General features: G+C 43.3%; 1 protein-coding gene and 1 pseudogene across 1 annotated transcript in view; both read right to left on the bottom strand.

Moving 5' to 3' along the window:
• The window catches only part of LOC132533722 (polycomb protein EED-like), a 385,841-nt gene that overhangs the window by 88,391 nt on the left and 279,792 nt on the right, over nt 1-17,658 (bottom strand).
• The window catches only part of LOC132533990 (polycomb protein EED-like), a 474,032-nt pseudogene that overhangs the window by 316,159 nt on the left and 140,215 nt on the right, over nt 1-17,658 (bottom strand).

The raw sequence follows: 17,658 nt of genomic DNA, 5'->3' as shown, positions 1-17,658 counted from the left end.
GGTCCTCAGACCAGATGAGAACTGACAGGAGCTCAGGCAGACATCTACACTGCCAGTCATGCAGCTCGCCCTGGTGGGAACTGGAGCTCCGGGAGAGGGCGGCGAGCAATAGCCTAAGATGTGCCTGCAGTGGCCAGGCTCCAGGCTGGCATCGTCTGCTCCCCGCCCAGCTGGGCTCACGCCCCTGCCATCCTCACCAGTCTCCCAGCCACTTAGCAGCGAACATGGCAGTGACCCTGCGCCAGCTGAAGGGCGGCCGAAACCGTCCAGAGTCGCGGGGATGCCAGGCCAGGCAGACCTCTGACCCCCCTCACAACTAGCTATCTGCCCCTGGAACAAGTATTTTCGGGCCTGCGCCAAGCTCCGCCACTATAAGTGAGTGACAATAAATGAAAACTACAAGTCCCAGAAGGCTCCGCGCCTACTTACTGTAGGTTATGGTCCCTGAAAACACACCCCCGTTGAGAAAATTTGGGCTCCCAAATTCTGGAATCAGAATTGATTGACAGTTGAGTTATTGCCTCTGTGTAGTGTTTAAGAAATTACAGTGCGGGAGCCCGGCTGTAGCGCAGCGGGTTAAGCGCAGGTGGCGCTAAGTGTAAGGACCTGCATGAGGACCACTGTTCAAGCCCAGGCTCCCCACCTCAGGGGAGTCGCTTCACAGGTGGTGAAGCAGATCTGCAGGTGTCTGTCTTTCTCTCCTCCTCTCTGTCTTCCCCTCCTCTCTCCATTTCTCTCTGTCATATCCAACAACGACGACATCAACTACAACAACAATAACTACAACAACAATAAAAAAGGAGACGACAAGGGCAACAAAAGGGAAGATAAATAAATACAATTACAAAAAAAAAAAAAAAGAAAAGAAATTACAGTGCGCCTTTATAAGTATCGCTTCACTAAATCCTTACAGCAGGCATTATCACTCTTTCCTTTAAAGAAATAATTATTCATTAACAAGAAAAAGAACCAGAAGGGTGCCGGGCTGTGGTGCACCAGTTAAGCACACATACCACCAAAGGCAAGAACCTGGCATTGAGCCCCGCTCCCAACCATCACGAAACAAGTCTACAGGTGTCTTATCTTTTTTTCCCCTCTATCACTCCATCCCCTCTCAGTTTCTCTTGTCCTTCTGAAATGAAAAACATTGTTTTATTTTATTTTTTATTTTTTTATATTTATATATTCCCTTTGTTGCCCTTAATTGTTGTAGTTATTATTGCTGTCATTGTCGTTGGCTAGGACAGAGAGAAATGGAGAGAGGAGAGGAAGACAGAGAGGGGGAGAGAAAGAGAGACAACTGTAGACCTGCTTCACTACCTGTGAAGTGACACCCCTGCAGGTGGGGAGCCAGCGGCTCTAACCAGTATCCTTCCACTGGTCCTTGTGCTTTGTGCCACCTGCGCTTAACCCTCTGCGCTACCACCTGACTCCTCAGATTTTTTTGTTTTAATTGGCCGCCAGGAACGATGGATTTGTAATGTGAAAAAAGTGGGTAGGGCGAAATGAAAGTCAACTAAAATAGAGGTGGGATAAATTAAAAAACATATATTCAACATGTTGAGGCGCCATTTGTTGAAATTTAACTCTAAAAGGGGCTTGGATCTGTGTTGTAACTTGAGACTTAAAAAGGAACTTAGGACTTGGGTGTTTAAGGATTCACTGTGGGAGCTGAGAACAGTGTTAAGTTGCTACTGACAGAGCCCTATCACAAACTGAGGCTGACACAGGCAATTGACAAAGTTAAAGTATTTATTCACACAGACACACAAGACACACACACAGGGGAACTCAGCACTGAGGGTCTAGCTGGGACAGATCCCTCAGGCAACTCTAAGACCCCCTATTTACACTCTCTAGGGATGGGGGTTGCACAAGGAGGATGCCCCAAGGTAAAACAGGTACACATTACATTCTAATCTTTGCCTTGAGCAAGGCAAAGCACACATTCCTCCTCAATCTTTACCTAAACAGCACATTCCAATCTCTAGGGATACCAAAGGAGACCACCTGAGACCTAAGCAAGACAGGACTAGAATGACTACAGGAATCCACCAAATCACCAGTGAGTGCAGATACACATGGATTGTGATAGAGAGGAGCCTAGGGAGAGTCTAAGTGGCTGTTAACAGTCCAACAGTTTATCAGTTGAGACACCACCTCCAGTCTGTTCCACAAACAAGGGGACAGCTGAAGGGAGGAGAAGACTCCCTGGAGTCTCACCAAGTGCAATTCTAAGTCTCCATTGCTACTGCCCTCAGAATCTGGAGCAGTAGTAGGGAGGGACAACAGGGGACAGAGATCTAACCAGGAAACAGAGGAGAAGACCTATACCTCTGTGGCATAGCTGTTGGACTGTGAAAGTATCTTTGCATAACCACTGGACTATCTCTGCCACACACTGCCTTATCTCTTGGTCAGGAGTCAGTGATTAAGCTAAGAAGCCTACTTATAGTTTAAAAACCCTCAGGCTCCCATAGCCTAAAGAGAGAGAAAAAAAAATAAAAAAGAGAGTTTTAAATCACTGAGCTCCAACTCAAGGATTAAAATACTATTTCACATCTGTTAACTTCCACCACTGTGAACCCTTTAATTACCTTACATAGACACAAGTCAATCCAGGAAATAGTGGTCAGTAATTTGAAAAGTACTAAGAGAGGGAAATCATAACATAATATATAAAATAGGTAAACCAACAAGAAGAACTATTGGAGAAAGAAACCAGGACAAGAGTCCAGCTAAAAGCCCCCCAAAGGGAGAAGCACAAAATAGCAACTTCAGCATCCAAACATTAGCTAAGGAAATAATCACAGGAGTGAGTAAAGAGTTTGAAAAAATTGTAATCAGAAACACGGGAACAACAAATGAGACTCTGGAAGAAAACAGTAACTAACGATCTCAAGGTTATTAGAGAGCTGAAAGCTGAAATAGCTGAGCTAAGAACTCAACTGGTTGAACAAGCTAAAACAGTGTCAAAACAGAGTAACAAAATAAATGAACTGCAGAAAACAGTAGAGGGCAGAGAGAATAGAATCAATGAGGCTGAAGGCAGGATTAGCAAGATTGAGGACGAATTAGAGACAACTAAAAAAGAAGTAAGACATCTCACAAAGAGATTAAGAGGTGCTGAAAATAACAACAGAGACCTATGGGTTGACTTAAAAGGAAACAATATACACATCATTGGCTTACCAGAGGAAGAAAGAGAGGGAAAGGAAGAAATCATTCTTCAGGCCATAATAGCTGAAAAATTCTCTAGTCTAGACAACATCAAAGACATAAAGATGGGAGACGGGCTGTAGTGTAGCAGGTTAAGCGCAGGTGGTGCAAAGCATAGGGACTGGCATAAGGATCCCAGTTTGAGCCCCAGCTCCCCACCTGCAGGGGAGTCACTTCACAGGTAGTGAAGCAGGTCTGCAGGTGTCTATCTTTCTCTCTCCTCCTCTCAGTCTTCCCCTCCTCTCTCCATTTCTCTCTGTCCTATCCAAGAAAGACAACAACAATAATAACTACAACAATAAAAAAAAACAAGGGCAACAAAAGGGAATAAATAAATAAATAAATAAAATAAATATTAACAACAACAACAAAAAAAAGGCATAAAGGTTCAAGAAGCCCAGAGGGTCCCAAACAGAATCAACCCAGACATAAAGACACCAAGACACATCATTTTTAGAATGGAAAGGAATATGATAAATAAAGGATCCTGAAGGCTGCAAGAGAAAAACAAAGAGTCACCTATAGAAGACATCCCATAAGATTAGCAGCAGACTTCTCCACACCAACACTACAGGTCAGAAGATAATGACAATGTATCTACTGAGGGATCAATGAGAAAGTCTTTCAACCAAGAATACTGTATCCTGCTAGACTGTCATTCAGACTAGATGGAGGCATTAAAACCTTCTCAGGCAAGCAACAGTTGAAGGAATCAACTATCACCAAGCCTGCCCTGAAAGAGTTCTGAAAGCTCTTCTATAAACTGTCAGACCATCATAAATAGGTCATATATCAGAACACTCTAAAACCCTACAAGAATGGTGTTAAAATATCTTCAATCTTTGATATCAATAAATGTCAATGGTCTGAATTCACCTATTAAAAGACAAAGAGTAGGAAGATGGATCAGAAAATACAACCCAACAATATGCTGTCTATAAGAAACCCACCTAAATCAACAAAACAAACACAGACTTAGAGTGAAAGGATGGAAAACTATCATACAAACCCATGGCCCACAAAAATGGGCAGGAATAGCTATTCTCACATCTGAAACGATACACTTCAAAATAGATATGATTAAAAAAGATAGGAATGGACACTACTTAATGCTCAGAGGATCAGTCAATCAAGAGGACTTCACAATTTTTAACATCTATGCACCCAATGAGAAGCCACCTAAATACATCAAACATCTACTGAAAGAGCTAAAGTAATTTATTCATAGAAACACAGTCATAGTAAGGGACTTCAACACCCCAGTCTCTCAACTTGACAGATCATCCAGGTATAAAATCAATAAAAACATAAGGGAGCTAAATGAAGAGATAGATACACTAGAATTATTGGACATTGTCAGAGTCATTCATCCCAAGAAACTGGAATACACATTTTACACAAGTCCACATGGATCACTCTCAAGGATAGACTATATGTTAGGCCACAAAGACAGCATCAGCACATTCAAGAGCATTAAAATCATCCCAAACATCTTCTCAGTCCACAGTGGAATAAACTAACACTTAACAATCAACAGAAGATTACTAATAGTCCCAAAATTTGGAATCTCAACAGTACACTTCTTAACAACCTCTGAGTCAAAGAGGAAATCACGGAAGAAGTCAAAATGTTCCGAGACTTCAAAGAAAATGAAGACACAAATTATCAAAATATTTGGGACACAGATATGGCAGTACTGAGAGGGAAGTTCATAGCTGTACAAGCACACATTAGGAAACAAGAAAAAGCAGAAATAAACAGCCTGACTGCATATCTTAAAGACCTAGAAAAAGAACAACAAAGGAACCCTAAAGCAACCATAAGGACAGAAATCACTAAAGTTAGGGCAGAAATAAATAACATTGAGAATAAGAAAACCATACAAAAGGTCAATGAAAGTAAATGTTGGTTCTTCAAAAGAATGAACAAAATCAACAAACCTTTAGCCAGACTCACAAAACAAAAAAGAGAGAAAACCCAAATAAATCGTATCATAAATGAAAGAGGAGCTATCACAACAGACACTGCAGAAATTCAAGATATCATGTGAGGCTTCTATATGCCACCAAGCTAGAGAACCTAGAAGAAATGGACGATTTCCTACATATCTACCAACTTCGAAAACTAAGTAAAGAGAAAGTGGATAACATGAACAGGCCCATCACAGCTAATGAAATTGAAACAGTTATCAGAAATAAAAGTCCTGGACCAGATGGTTTTAAAAAAGAATTCTACAAAACCTTCAAAGAAAAACTAATACCTCTAATTTTAAAAGTCTTCCAGAAGATTGAAGACACTGGAATATTCCCTGCCAGCTTCTATGAAGTCAACATCACTCTGATACCAAAAGCAGACAGGGACATAAACAAAAAAGAAAACATCAGATCAATATCTCTGATGAACATAGATGCTAAAAATACAGAACAAGATTCTAGCCAGCTGGATACAGCAGTATATTAAAAAGATTGTTCATCATGAACTAGTGGGGTTTATCCCAGGCATGCAAGGTTGGCTTAATATACATAAATCAATCTATGTGCTCCAGCACATCAACAAAAGCAAGACTGAAAACCACATGGTCATATCAATAGATGCAGAGAAAGCCTTTGACAAAATACATGGCTTTATTATCAAAACACTACAAAAAATGGGAATAGATGGAAAATTCCTGAAGATAGTGGAGTCTACATATAGCAAACCTACAGCTAGCATCATACTCAATGGTGAAAACCTGGAATCATTTCCACTCAGATCAGGTACTAGAGAGGGCTGCTCACTATCACCATTACTATTCAACATAGTGTTGGAAGTTCTTGCCATAGCAATCAGGAAGGAGCAAGGAATTAGAGGGATACAGATTGAAAGAGAAGAAGTCAAACTCTCCCTATTTACAGATTACATGATAGTATACACAGAAAACCTCAGGAATCCAACAAAAAGCTTTTGGAAATCATCAGGCAATACAGTAAGGTGTCAGGCTATAAAATTAATATTCAAAAGTCAGTGGCATTCCTCTATTCAAACACTAAGCTAGAAGAAATTGAAACCCAGAAAGTAATTCTTTTTACTATAGCAACTAAAATAAAATATCTAGGAGTAAACCTAACCAAAGAAGTGAAAGACTTGTATACTGAAAATTATGAGTCACTACTCAAAGAAATTGAAAAAGACACAAAGAAGCGGAAAGATATTCCATGTTCATGGGTTGGTAGAATTACCATCATCAAAATGAATATACTACCCACAGCCATATACAAATTTAATGCTATCACCATCAAGATCCCAAGCACATATTTAGGAGAATAGAATAAATGCTACAAATGTTTATCTGGAACCAGAAAAGACCTAGAATTGTCAAAAAATCTTGAGATTAAAGAACAGAACTGGAGGCATCACACTCCCAGATCTCAAATTTTATTACAGGGCCATTGTCATCAAAACTGTTTGATACTGGAACATGAATAGACACCGTGACCAATGGAATAGAATTGAGAGCCCAGAAGTGAGACCCCACACCTATGGACATCTAATTTTCAACAAAGGGGCTCAGACTATTAAATGGGAAAAGCAGAGTCTCTTCAACAAATGGTGTTAGAAACAATGGGTTGAAACAGGCAGAAGAATGAAACTGAAACACTGTATTTCACCAAATATAAAAGTAAATTCCAAGTGGATCAAGGACTTGGATGTTAGACCACAAACTATCAGATACTTAGAAGAAAATATTGGCAGAATTCTTTTCCGCATAAAATTTAAAGACATCACCAATAAAACAAATCCAATTACAAAGAAGACTAAGGCAAGTATAAACCTATGGGACTACATCACATTAAAAAGCTTCTTCACAGCAAAGAAACCACTACCCAAACCAAGAGACCCCTCACAGAATGGGAGAAGATCTTTACATGACATACATCAGACAAGAGTTTAATAACCAACATATATAAAGAGCTTGTCAGACTCAAAAACAAGACAACAAATAACCCCATCCAAAACTGGGGGGAGGACTTGGACAGAATATTCAGCACAGAAGAGATCCAAAAGGCCGAGAAACACATGAAAAAATCCTCCAAGTCTCTAATTGTCAGAGAAATGCAAATAAAGACAAGATATACCACTTCACTCCTGTGAGAATGTCATACATTAGAAAAGGTAAGAGCAGCAAATGTTGGAGAGGTTGTGGGTCAAAGGAACCCTCTTACACTGCTGGTGGGAATGTCAATTGGTCCAACCGCTGTGGAGAACAGTCTGGAGAACTCTCAAAAGGCTAGAAATGGACCTACCCTATGATATTGCAATTCCTCTCCTGGGATATATCCTATGGAACCAAACACATCCATCCAAAAACAGCTGTGTATACATATGTTCTTAGCAGCACAATTCTTAATAGCCAAAACTTGGAAGTAACCCAGATATCCAACAACTGATGAGTAGCTGAGCAAGTTGTGGTCTATATACACAGTGGAATACTACTCAGCTCTAAAAAATGATGACTTCACCATTTTCAGCCGATCTTGGATGGACCTTGAAAAAATCATGTTGAGTGAAATAAGTCAGAAATATCAGCGTAAATATGGGATGATCTCACTCTCAGGCAGAAGTTGACAAACAAGATCAGAAAAAAAAACCAGAAATAGAATCTGAAATGGAATTGCATATTGCATCAAAGTAAAAGACTCTGGGGTGGATGTATGGGAAGAATACAGGTCGAAGAAGGATTCCATTGCTGTGGCTGGGATCCTTGTGACTCTGTGGGTCACCAGAAGCCAGCTCTCTAGCCATGTGTTCATCTTCCAAAGAGCAGGGGAGGTAGGTACTGCCAGGAAATGGAGAAGCCTAGAGGCAGCCTCGCACGATGCCTCATCTGGACACTGCACTCCTTTGCCAGGTGCACGGCCACTGCATTGGAGGAACCTCCAGACCTATGGGCTTTTTGCACCCTCTCTCACTTGAGGATCCCTGCGTCCCCCAGGTGTGGAGGGAGGAGGGCTTGCTGCTGCCTCCCTGGGTCTGAACCTGTCCTGTGTGGCACCCCCAGGCTGCCCTGGGCATCACTCACCTCCTGGTTATGGCCCCGGAGAAGGAAGGCATCCCTGCAGCTGAGGCCACCAAGAAGATCTGGATGGTGGACTCCAGGCGACTCACTGTCAAGATGTATTGGTCTGGGGGCAAGACATGGGGTGTCTTACAGCAGCTGGAGATGGGGTGCTCACCTGTGAGGAGGCAAGCCTGGCAGGCAGGAGAGAGAGGAGGTCAAGGAGGGCAGGGCCTGCTCTTTATTTGCATTGATGGATTGATTGATTTGCCACCAGGGTTACCATACTGTTTCACTATTCCTGAATGCCATTTTTATTGCAGAGAATGGGAGAGATAGAGAGGAATACATAGGGAAAAAATGAGAGGGAAGTAGAGAGAAGGGGAGACATCTGCAGCACAGAGTGATTCCCCTCAGATGTCACTCAGAGCCTGAATTCAGGTCCCAGATTCCACTAGCATAGAAAACTGGGGAGAGGGACAGGAGAGACAGTTCAAAGGTCAGAGCTGAAAATGTAAAAACCTGGGCTAAGAGTTGACACACCTGGTAGAACACACACGTTCCCATTTGTGAGAACCTGGGTTCAAGTGCCTGGTCCTGACCTGCAAAGGAAAAGTTTCCCGAATAGTAGAACAGGCTGAAGATGTCCCTCCTTATTCCCTTTCTATCAGTCTCTGTCTCTATAAAAGAAGGGAGAAAAAAGAAAAGAGAATGCTTCGAGCCCCTGGCTCACCACCTGCAGAGGAGTTGCTTCACAGGTGGTGAAGCATGTCTGCAGGTGTTTGTCTTTCTCTCCCCCTTTCTGTCTACCCTTCCTCTCTCCATTTCTCTGTGTCCTATCCAACAATGACAACATCAACAACAACAATAATAAATACTATAACAATAAAAAAATAACAAGGGAAACAAAAATGAAAATAAATAAATATTTAAAAAAAGAAAAGATAAGAAAAGGAGGAGGGAGGGAGGGAGGAAAGAAACAAAGTGGCCACCATGAGCAGTGGAGTTGTGTAACCACTGATCCTGGACAATGACACTGCTGGCAACAATGCTAATAATAAAATTAAAGTTTAAGAACCATGGACACCTGCATCTGAGAGCCATACATTTCAGTGGGCAGGGTAGATACCTTGCCATGCACTTGAATCACATTCAAACCCTAGCACCACATGGCAGGGTGTCACTGTACTGGAGAAGCTCTGGTGCTGTGGTGGCTCTCCTTCTGTGTGTGTGTGTGTGTGTGTGTGTGTGTGTGTGTGTGTGTGTGTGTGTGTGTGTGTGTGTGTGTCTCAGAAAGAAGTACGAAGAGTACACTCTGTGGCTCAAATGCAGCAGTTTTGCCCGGGTTCCCCACAGCCACATGCCTTCTTCCTCTCCTGCAGGGGAGGAGTCATCTGAGCCCTGAGAAAGAGACTTTTGCCCAGGATCATGCTGAGAAGGGCTCCTTGGAGGAGGTGGTGCAGCAGGTGAAGCCCACAACCATCATAGGTAGGAGGGTATGCCAGGCTCGATGATTTTGGTAGGCTGAGCTCCTCGGGTTGCAGGAGTGGCCCCAATTCAGCTTGATGTGCAGTGTCTACATCAACTCAGAATCCTTGTTCTCACAGCCCTGTGTGTGTTCAGTGAAGCCACCCCATCATTTGCTTGTCTGGGGAGACCAGTGCCTGTCTGCTGTCTACTGGTTGTATGGTCTGGTGGGTGGCGAAAGGAACCTGATAGAAAAATTCAGGCCATGAATATCATCAACAAGGGTTTTATTTGTGTGCTCCTGGGGCAAGGTTCTCCAGTCCAGGCATGCAGGGTGGGGTGGAGTGGGCATGGAGTCACAGCCAGGGTCAGGGACGGAGATTCTTATAGGTGAGGAGAACAAGGAACTTAGGTGAGAGTTCAGTGGGCATTTTCCATGACATTAAGTGTGGTGGGTCTGTGGTTTAGGAAACTGCTAGCCTCCAGCAGGCATTCCAGGGAGGAGCTGGTATTGCTGGGTTCCACATTCTTATGACTGAGTGTTTTTAGCCACAAGCGCCTTCAATGGTCAGGCCGTCCCAGTTGTATCATTCTTACCTTTTTGGTTATATAGGGTGCCGAAGTCATTCTGGCTGCTTCCTGCTAAATGGGGGCGACATGTGGTGGGGGTTAAAGGTAGGAATAGGTTTGTGGGGGCCCAACCTGCAGAGGAATGTCAGAGTGTAGGAGAAGCTGGTTGACAGATACTATGCATAGCTTGTGAATGCAGGTCATAATGGACCTAAAAAGGCAGGGAGCAAAAAGAAAAAGCAAAGAAATTAGGATTAGAGTGGTATCTCTGTAGAATCGTCTCATTCTCTAGATTCTTCTTTCGTTTTTCCTCTCTGTGGTACATGCGGGCAGAGGGAGGAAAAATAGGGAATCCGGAATTAGGCTGGGTGCTTCCTCCCCAGCTGTGCTGGTACCAGGTCTGTGAGGTTGGGGGTGGACAGGTTGTGGGGATTGGGGGAGAGATCCTGGACTAATTGGAGGGGGTTTGATGGGATGGTGTGGGGTGGAGTGGTGAATGTAGGGGTTTAGGCGAGCACACCACATCAGTCTTAGGCTTGGTGCCTTGTCCCCAGCTGCCCTGAGGGTGGACTGGGAAGGTGGAAGGTTGGTGGTTGGGGTGCTAAATGGGGTAGAGGCAGGTGAACTAGTAGGGATGGGGTGGGATTTGGGGTTGTTTAGTGGGTTCCTCCAATTCAGTTGGGTACCTCCTCTCTCAAGCCCCTTAGTCCACCCTCAACCCTCCAGTCCCTGCTAGCAGGACAACTGGGAAGGAGACACAGGCAATGGTGAGAGGCCTTCCTCAAAACTGTGAAAAGGAGACAAGGACAGTGACCACCCCCCCCCCAGTACCTGCTCCCATTCCCCCAGCCTGTTCTTCTCCTATCACTCACTGCCACAAATGATGGACCCTACATGAGAGAGGGGGAGGAAATGCCTTCCACCAAAATCAGTACATCTCCTTTAGAAGAGATTGTATCCCAGTGGGAAAGATAGCATGGTGGTTCTGCAAAAGACTTGCATGTCTGAGACTCTGAAGTCCCAGGTTCAATCCTCTGTACCATCATAAGCCAGACTGAAGGAGGAGTAGAGAGAGAAAGAAGGGTAGGAGAAGAGGAAGGAGGAGTTATCCATGGGTTACCCAGGATTACAATTTGTTAATTGGCCATTTAGAATATTTGTGGCCTTTCTCTGACAATCAGTGACCTATAGCAGTTTTTCATAAGTTTGTTAGCCTTTTGGATCTCCTCTGTAGTGAATGTTTTGTTCATATCCTCTGCTCATTTTTGGATGGGGTCATTTGCTTTTTTTGTGCTAATTTTGCTGAGCTCTTCATATATTTTGGTGATTAGTTTCTTGTCTGATGTATGGCATGTGAAGATCTTCTCCCATCCTGTGAGGGGTCTCTCTGTTTGTTTAATAGTTTCTTTGGATGTGCAGAAGCTTTTCAATTTGATGTAGTCCCATTGGTTTGTTTCTGCTTTAGTCTTCCTTGCAATTGGGTTTGATTCATCAAAGATGTCCTTGAGGTGTAGGTGGGAAAGTGTTTTACCAATGTTTTCCTCGAAGTATTTGATTGTTTCTGGTCTGACATCTAGGTCTTTGATCCATTGGGAGTTGATTTTTGTTTCTGGTGAGATAAAGTGTTTCAATTTCATTCTTCTGCATGTTACAACCCAGTTTTCCCAGCACCATTTATTGAAGAGAGCCTCCTTTTTCCATTTAATCCTTTGGGCCCCCTTATCAAAGATTAGATATCCATAGGTGTTGGGATTTATTTCTGGGCTTTCAATTCTGTTCCACTGGTCTGTGTGCCTATTTTTGTTCCAGTAACATGCTGTTTTGATGATGATGGCTTTATAATATAGTTTAAGGTCTGGGAGTGTGATGCCTCCATTTCTGTTTCTTTTCCTCAAGATGGTTTTGGCAATTCTAGGTGTTTTCACGTTCCAGATAAATGATTGTAGTGTTTGTTCTATTCACTTAAAGAAGCTTGGTGGAACTTTGATGGGTATTGCATTAAATTTGTATATGGCTCTGGGGAGAATATTCATTTTGATGATATTTATTCTTCCAATCCATGAGCATGGCTATTTTGCTAACTCTTTGTGGCTAAACCCACTGTGCTGGCTCCTGATTCTGGGGTGTCCGCATCAATAAGAATTGTATTATCACACTGCCACGAGTTCCTCATCTCTTTCTCCAGTGAAGCAAGCACAGCAAGTTGGGGAAGACAGAAAGAGGGAGAGAAATATATACACCTGCATACCTACTTCACCACTTATAAGGCTACTCCCCTAGAGGTGGGGATTGGGGGCTGTGAACCATGATATTTATATGCTTTGTGCCATGTACACTTAACCCACTGCACTACTGCCCGACCCCCTTCTTTCCCTCTTTATCCCCACTGGCCCTTTCAATTTCTGTGACTGCATTCAATAATAAATAAATAAATAAAAAGTTGAAAAGGATTTATAAAATATTTAATTTATTTCTTAATACAAGGTAGTGGTGGGGTGGGAGATCCAGAGCATCCCATTGTTTCTGAGTGACACTTTCAGTGTCTCAGCAGATTATGTTCAGAATACAAATAGTAGAGCTGTCTTCACAAACTATTGAGTTCAGTTTAGCTACCATGTACCTGAGAGAGAAAGAGATGTCTGATTCTCTCTCTTAACATCTGGAAAGAAAAGTCAGGTGATCACAAAATACAAAGACTGATTTTTTGACAAGTTTTTTTTTTTTTAGGCTTATGGCCCTTATTTATATAACAACGATCATGATAATACACCATCTTGCACATTTATTTTTCCTTTTTGAAAACTGTGATTAGTAGTGGTTTACAAAATTCAATGCACTCTCCCATCGCCCAAAGAAAATCACTATAGGTGATTGTGGAAGAGCTTGGCACATGCCCCTGAAGTACTTGTCCCCAGGGCAGGTAGCTAGTTGTGAGGGAGGTCAGAGGTCATGCAGTGGGTGGCCCTGTAGTGTGGGCCCTAGAGCCTCCTGCATCTGCTGGACAGAATTCCTCCCCTCCTGGCCTGGCGTATCTGCGACTCATGAAAGGTTTCAGTTGCCCGACAGTTGGCGCAGGGTCTCCACCTTGTTCACTGCTTAGTGGCTGGGAGACTGGTGAGGAAGGGCGGGGTGGGGGTGGTGGTGAGCACCAGGCTGGGTGGGGAGCAGGGATGTCTGGCCCCAAGCCTGGCCTCTGCAGGTGCATCCTGGCTGGGCCTTTCTTTGCTCATCACCCTCTCCAGGAGCTCCAGTTCCCACCCAGGTCAAGCTGCGTGGCTGGCAGTGTAGACGTCTGCTGGAGCTCCTGTCACCCGGCGTTCAGTCGGGAGTTCTCATCTGGTCTGAGGACCCTGTTTTTTTAATGACCCCGGTGCTCGGACAGTGTAGACCTACCGGGCCGGGTGTAGCCTGGAGGACTCCAGGGCAAGCCGGACCTGAGGATCTCCCCAGTCGCCCCGTGTTGGTCGGTAGCAGGCCTCCTTGTAAGTTCCCCAAAGAGGATGCCCACTGGGCTAGATTGTGTGACAGGGGCGAGGTCACCACCTGAAATGGTCAGGAATAATCTGGAGGCAGCCTGGCTCGCCACCTTGGAAGACGCCTGGAAATGTCCCAGAGCTCTGCTTTCTTGCTGCTGTTCAGTGTTGCAGCCTTTTTGTTGAATGGTGTTAAGGACCATAGTAGCGCGCCTTCCTACAGTGCGCTGGGCCAGGCCTCGAACCTGGATCGTGAGCATGACAAAACTCTGTACTATCTGAGTCAGCTGTTTTAGAGACTCCTTGGATACTTAAAAATCTGTTTTTTATTTAAAGATTTCATTCACTCGGTGATATCTTAAATACTTATTTTAGATCACCTGGTACTTCAGAGCCTCAAGCATGAGTCTCCTTGCATAACCATTATGCTATCTACCCCTGCCCTGTATGTCATTTTTTAAAAAAAAAGGTCATTGTACACCTGAGAGGTGATGGTGTTGGACTCTCATGCAAGAAGTTTTGAGTTCAAGCCTTGGCATCTCATGCCAGAGTGATGCTCTGGTTCTCACTCTGTCTCCCTCTCCTCCTCCTTAACCTCTGTCTTACTAATAAATAAATAATTTAGGTTTTCAGAAAAAGTACAGAAGTTGAGTTCATTTCCGTTTAACATCCTCCAAGAATAATGCTTCTTTTAAAGTATTGATATGAAATTATGGGTATATGTTATGTGTGAGCATGTGTATTCATAGCCTCTGGTATACTGTCTGGTATACTGTCAGCATCTGTTGAACCATTTATACATAAGGGAAGATACCAGTATTTTAGGAACTTTTATGCAAGGAGACTCAGTAATACAGTGTCTGCTTTCTTTTTTTTTTCTTTTGCTTTATTTTAGTTTTCTTATATTTTATAGGACCGAGAGAAATTCTGAGGGGAATAGAAAGACACCTGCATCACTGCCTTACTACCCCTAAAGCTTCCCCCCTCCTCCACCTCCTGCAGTTGGGGGCTGAGATCTTGAACCTGGGTCCTTGTGCATGGTCATGTGTAATCCAAGTGTGCCACCTACCCGCCCTTGATGTGTATATTTCTTTTTTTTTAAAGATTTTTAAAAATATTTATTCATTTTTCTTTTTGTTGCCCTTGTTGTTTTTATTGTTGTAGTTATTATTGTTGTTGTTATTGGTGTCACTGTTTGGATAGAACAGAGAGAAATGGAGAGAGGAGTGGGAGAAAGAGAGAGGGAGAGAAGACCTGCTTCACTGCTTGTGAAGTGACTCCCCTGAAGGTGGGGACCCAGGGGCTTGAACCAGGATCCTTATACCGGTCCTTGTGCTTTGCGCCATATACGCTTAACCTGCTGTGCTATCCCCCAACTTTCAATGTGTACATTTCTTAACCTGCCCTGATCATCTTAGTTGTCATGGGTCAAGAAGCTCTGTCGATAGAAATGCAGTTGGCATCAGGTTCTGAATTAATCTACTGTGACTTTCAGTTTGACTGAGAAGATTATTTGTAACATTTGGATTCTGAAAAGGAATTTTATGATGGTTTTCTTTTCCAGTTAACGGTAGTTCAACTCTGATAAAGCTCATTGGCTATGATACTCCCACAGCTCAAAGTTTGATGAAATTGCATTTTTATTTTTACATCTGCACTCACTTCTTTACTATTTCATTTCATTATTCATTTGTTGGATAGAGACAGACATTGAGAGGGAAGGGAGAATTAGAGAAGAGAGGGAAGGAACATCTGCAGCACTAACATACGCAGCAGTAGCATCAGCAGCACTGCTTCATCACTCATGACGCTTCCCTCCCTGCAGCAGTTAGGGACCAGAGGCTTGAACCCAGGTCCTTCTGCACTGTCATATGCACTGTACTGGTGTGTCACCACCTAGTTCCTGAATTACATTTTCAGACTGAAAATAGACTGGAATAGTCAGACTGGAATAGTCTGGGAATGATGATTCAAAACTACGATGAGGGCCAGGCGCTAGCGCACCGGGTTAAGCGCACATAGTGTGAAGCACAAGGATGTGCACAATGATCCCAGTTCAGTTCCCTGCAGGGGGGAGGGGGGAGTCATTTTGCAAGCCATGAACCAGGTCTGCAGATGTCTGTTTTTCTCTCCTCCTCTCCAACTTCCCCTCCTCTCAATTTTTCTCTGTCCTGTCTAACAGCAGTCATAACAAGAATAACAGCAGCAACAATGGACAAAAGATGGCCAACAGGAGCAGTCAATTTGTAGTGCCAGCACTGGGCCCCAGCTATAACCCTGGAGGCAAAAACAAAAACAAGCAAACAAACAAAAACTGAAAAGGTGCCTGCTTTGCCATAGATTCAAGATCTGAGAGAAAGGAGGAAAAAAGCTAGAATTCTATGCACTACTACACAGAAGCCCCCAGCTTCTAGCAGAGCTGAGGGAACAGAAAGTTGTTCTTTGTTCTCACGGAGCATGGTGGTATTGATTCCAAAAATTTTTGTTGAAAAAGGATGGGGGAGTTGTACCCCTATTATCCTATGGTTTTATCAGTGTTTGATTTTATAAATAAAAAAATTGAAAAACAACAACAACACAAAGCTGTCTTTCTGCTAACTGCAGAAAGATAAAGGTTTTCTTAAAAATGTTTTAAGTGGAAAAAAATATTAGTTTGCTGCAAAATATATACCTGAAAGCAGAAGTACACTAGAGTTTGCAGTGAGTATCCCCCTAACACTTCCTCTCCACTATTCCAAGCTTTGGGTCCATGATTGCTCAACAATTTGTTTGGCTTTGTATGTGAACTCTCTTTTCAGTCACCAGGTTCCAGATGTCATCAGGATGCCGGCCAGGCTTCCCTGGACTGAAGACCCCACCAATGTGGCCTGGAGCTCCACTTCCCCAGAGGCCCACCATACTAGGGAAAGACAGAGGCAGACTGGGAGTATGGACCGACCAGTCAACACCCATGTTCAGCGGGGAAGCAATTACAGAAGCCAGACCTTCCACCTTCTACTTCCCACAATGACCCTGGGTCCATGCTCCCAGAGGAATAGAGAGTGAGAAAGCTATCAGGGGAGGGGGTGGGATATGGAGATTCGGTGGTGGGAATTGTGTGGAGTTGTACCCCTCCTACCCTATGGTTTTGTTAATTAATCCTTTCTTAAATAAAAAAATAAAAAATAAAAAAATATTAGTTTGGAACAGAAAAGGATAGAGATTCTTTTCAACTGTATTCTGTCAAGGTATCCTCCCCCCCAAGAAGTTGATAACTATTGTATAAAGGAGAGAGGAGACCTCAAAGACAGGGTGATTGTGTACAAGGGGAGAGAAAAACACAGAAAAAAATAAAGACTGCAACTAGCTCCCAGGGACAGGAGAAAATTTAAAAATGCAGGAATTAATCAGTGTTTCATTAGTCATCTCCTTCATCTTCCTCTCTTTCCTCCCGCTCATCACCATCTTCTTCTCCTTCATCCTCGTCTCCTTCTTCATATCTTCTTTTTTAAAAAAATTATTTTTATTTGTTAATTGGATAGAGATGGTCAGAAATCAAGAGGGAAGGGAGGAATAGAGAGGGTGAGAGACAGAGAGACAGCTGCAGTACTGCTTCACCACTTGTGAAGATCTCCCCCCTGCAGGTGAGAATTGGGGGCTTGAACCCAGGTCTTTGTGCATTGTAACATGTGAGCTCAACCAAGTGCACCACCACCAGGCTCCCACTTCTTCATATCTTCTAATCTTTCTTCCTCTTCTTCTTCTTCTTCTTCATCATCATCATCATCATCTTCCCCCTCGCCTTATTCATCATCCATATCAGGAACCAAGTAGAATTGTAGTGGATTTGGCCAGATACCATCTTTAATGACCTCTCTTAACTCACCTGCATCTGCATGAGAATGGTCAATAAAG

The sequence above is a fragment of the Erinaceus europaeus genome, chromosome 17, assembly GCF_950295315.1.
Source record: "Erinaceus europaeus chromosome 17, mEriEur2.1, whole genome shotgun sequence".
NCBI lineage: Eukaryota > Metazoa > Chordata > Mammalia > Eulipotyphla > Erinaceidae > Erinaceus > Erinaceus europaeus.
Note: the sequence above shows the minus strand (reverse complement) of the source record. Positions and strands in the feature narration are given on the sequence as shown.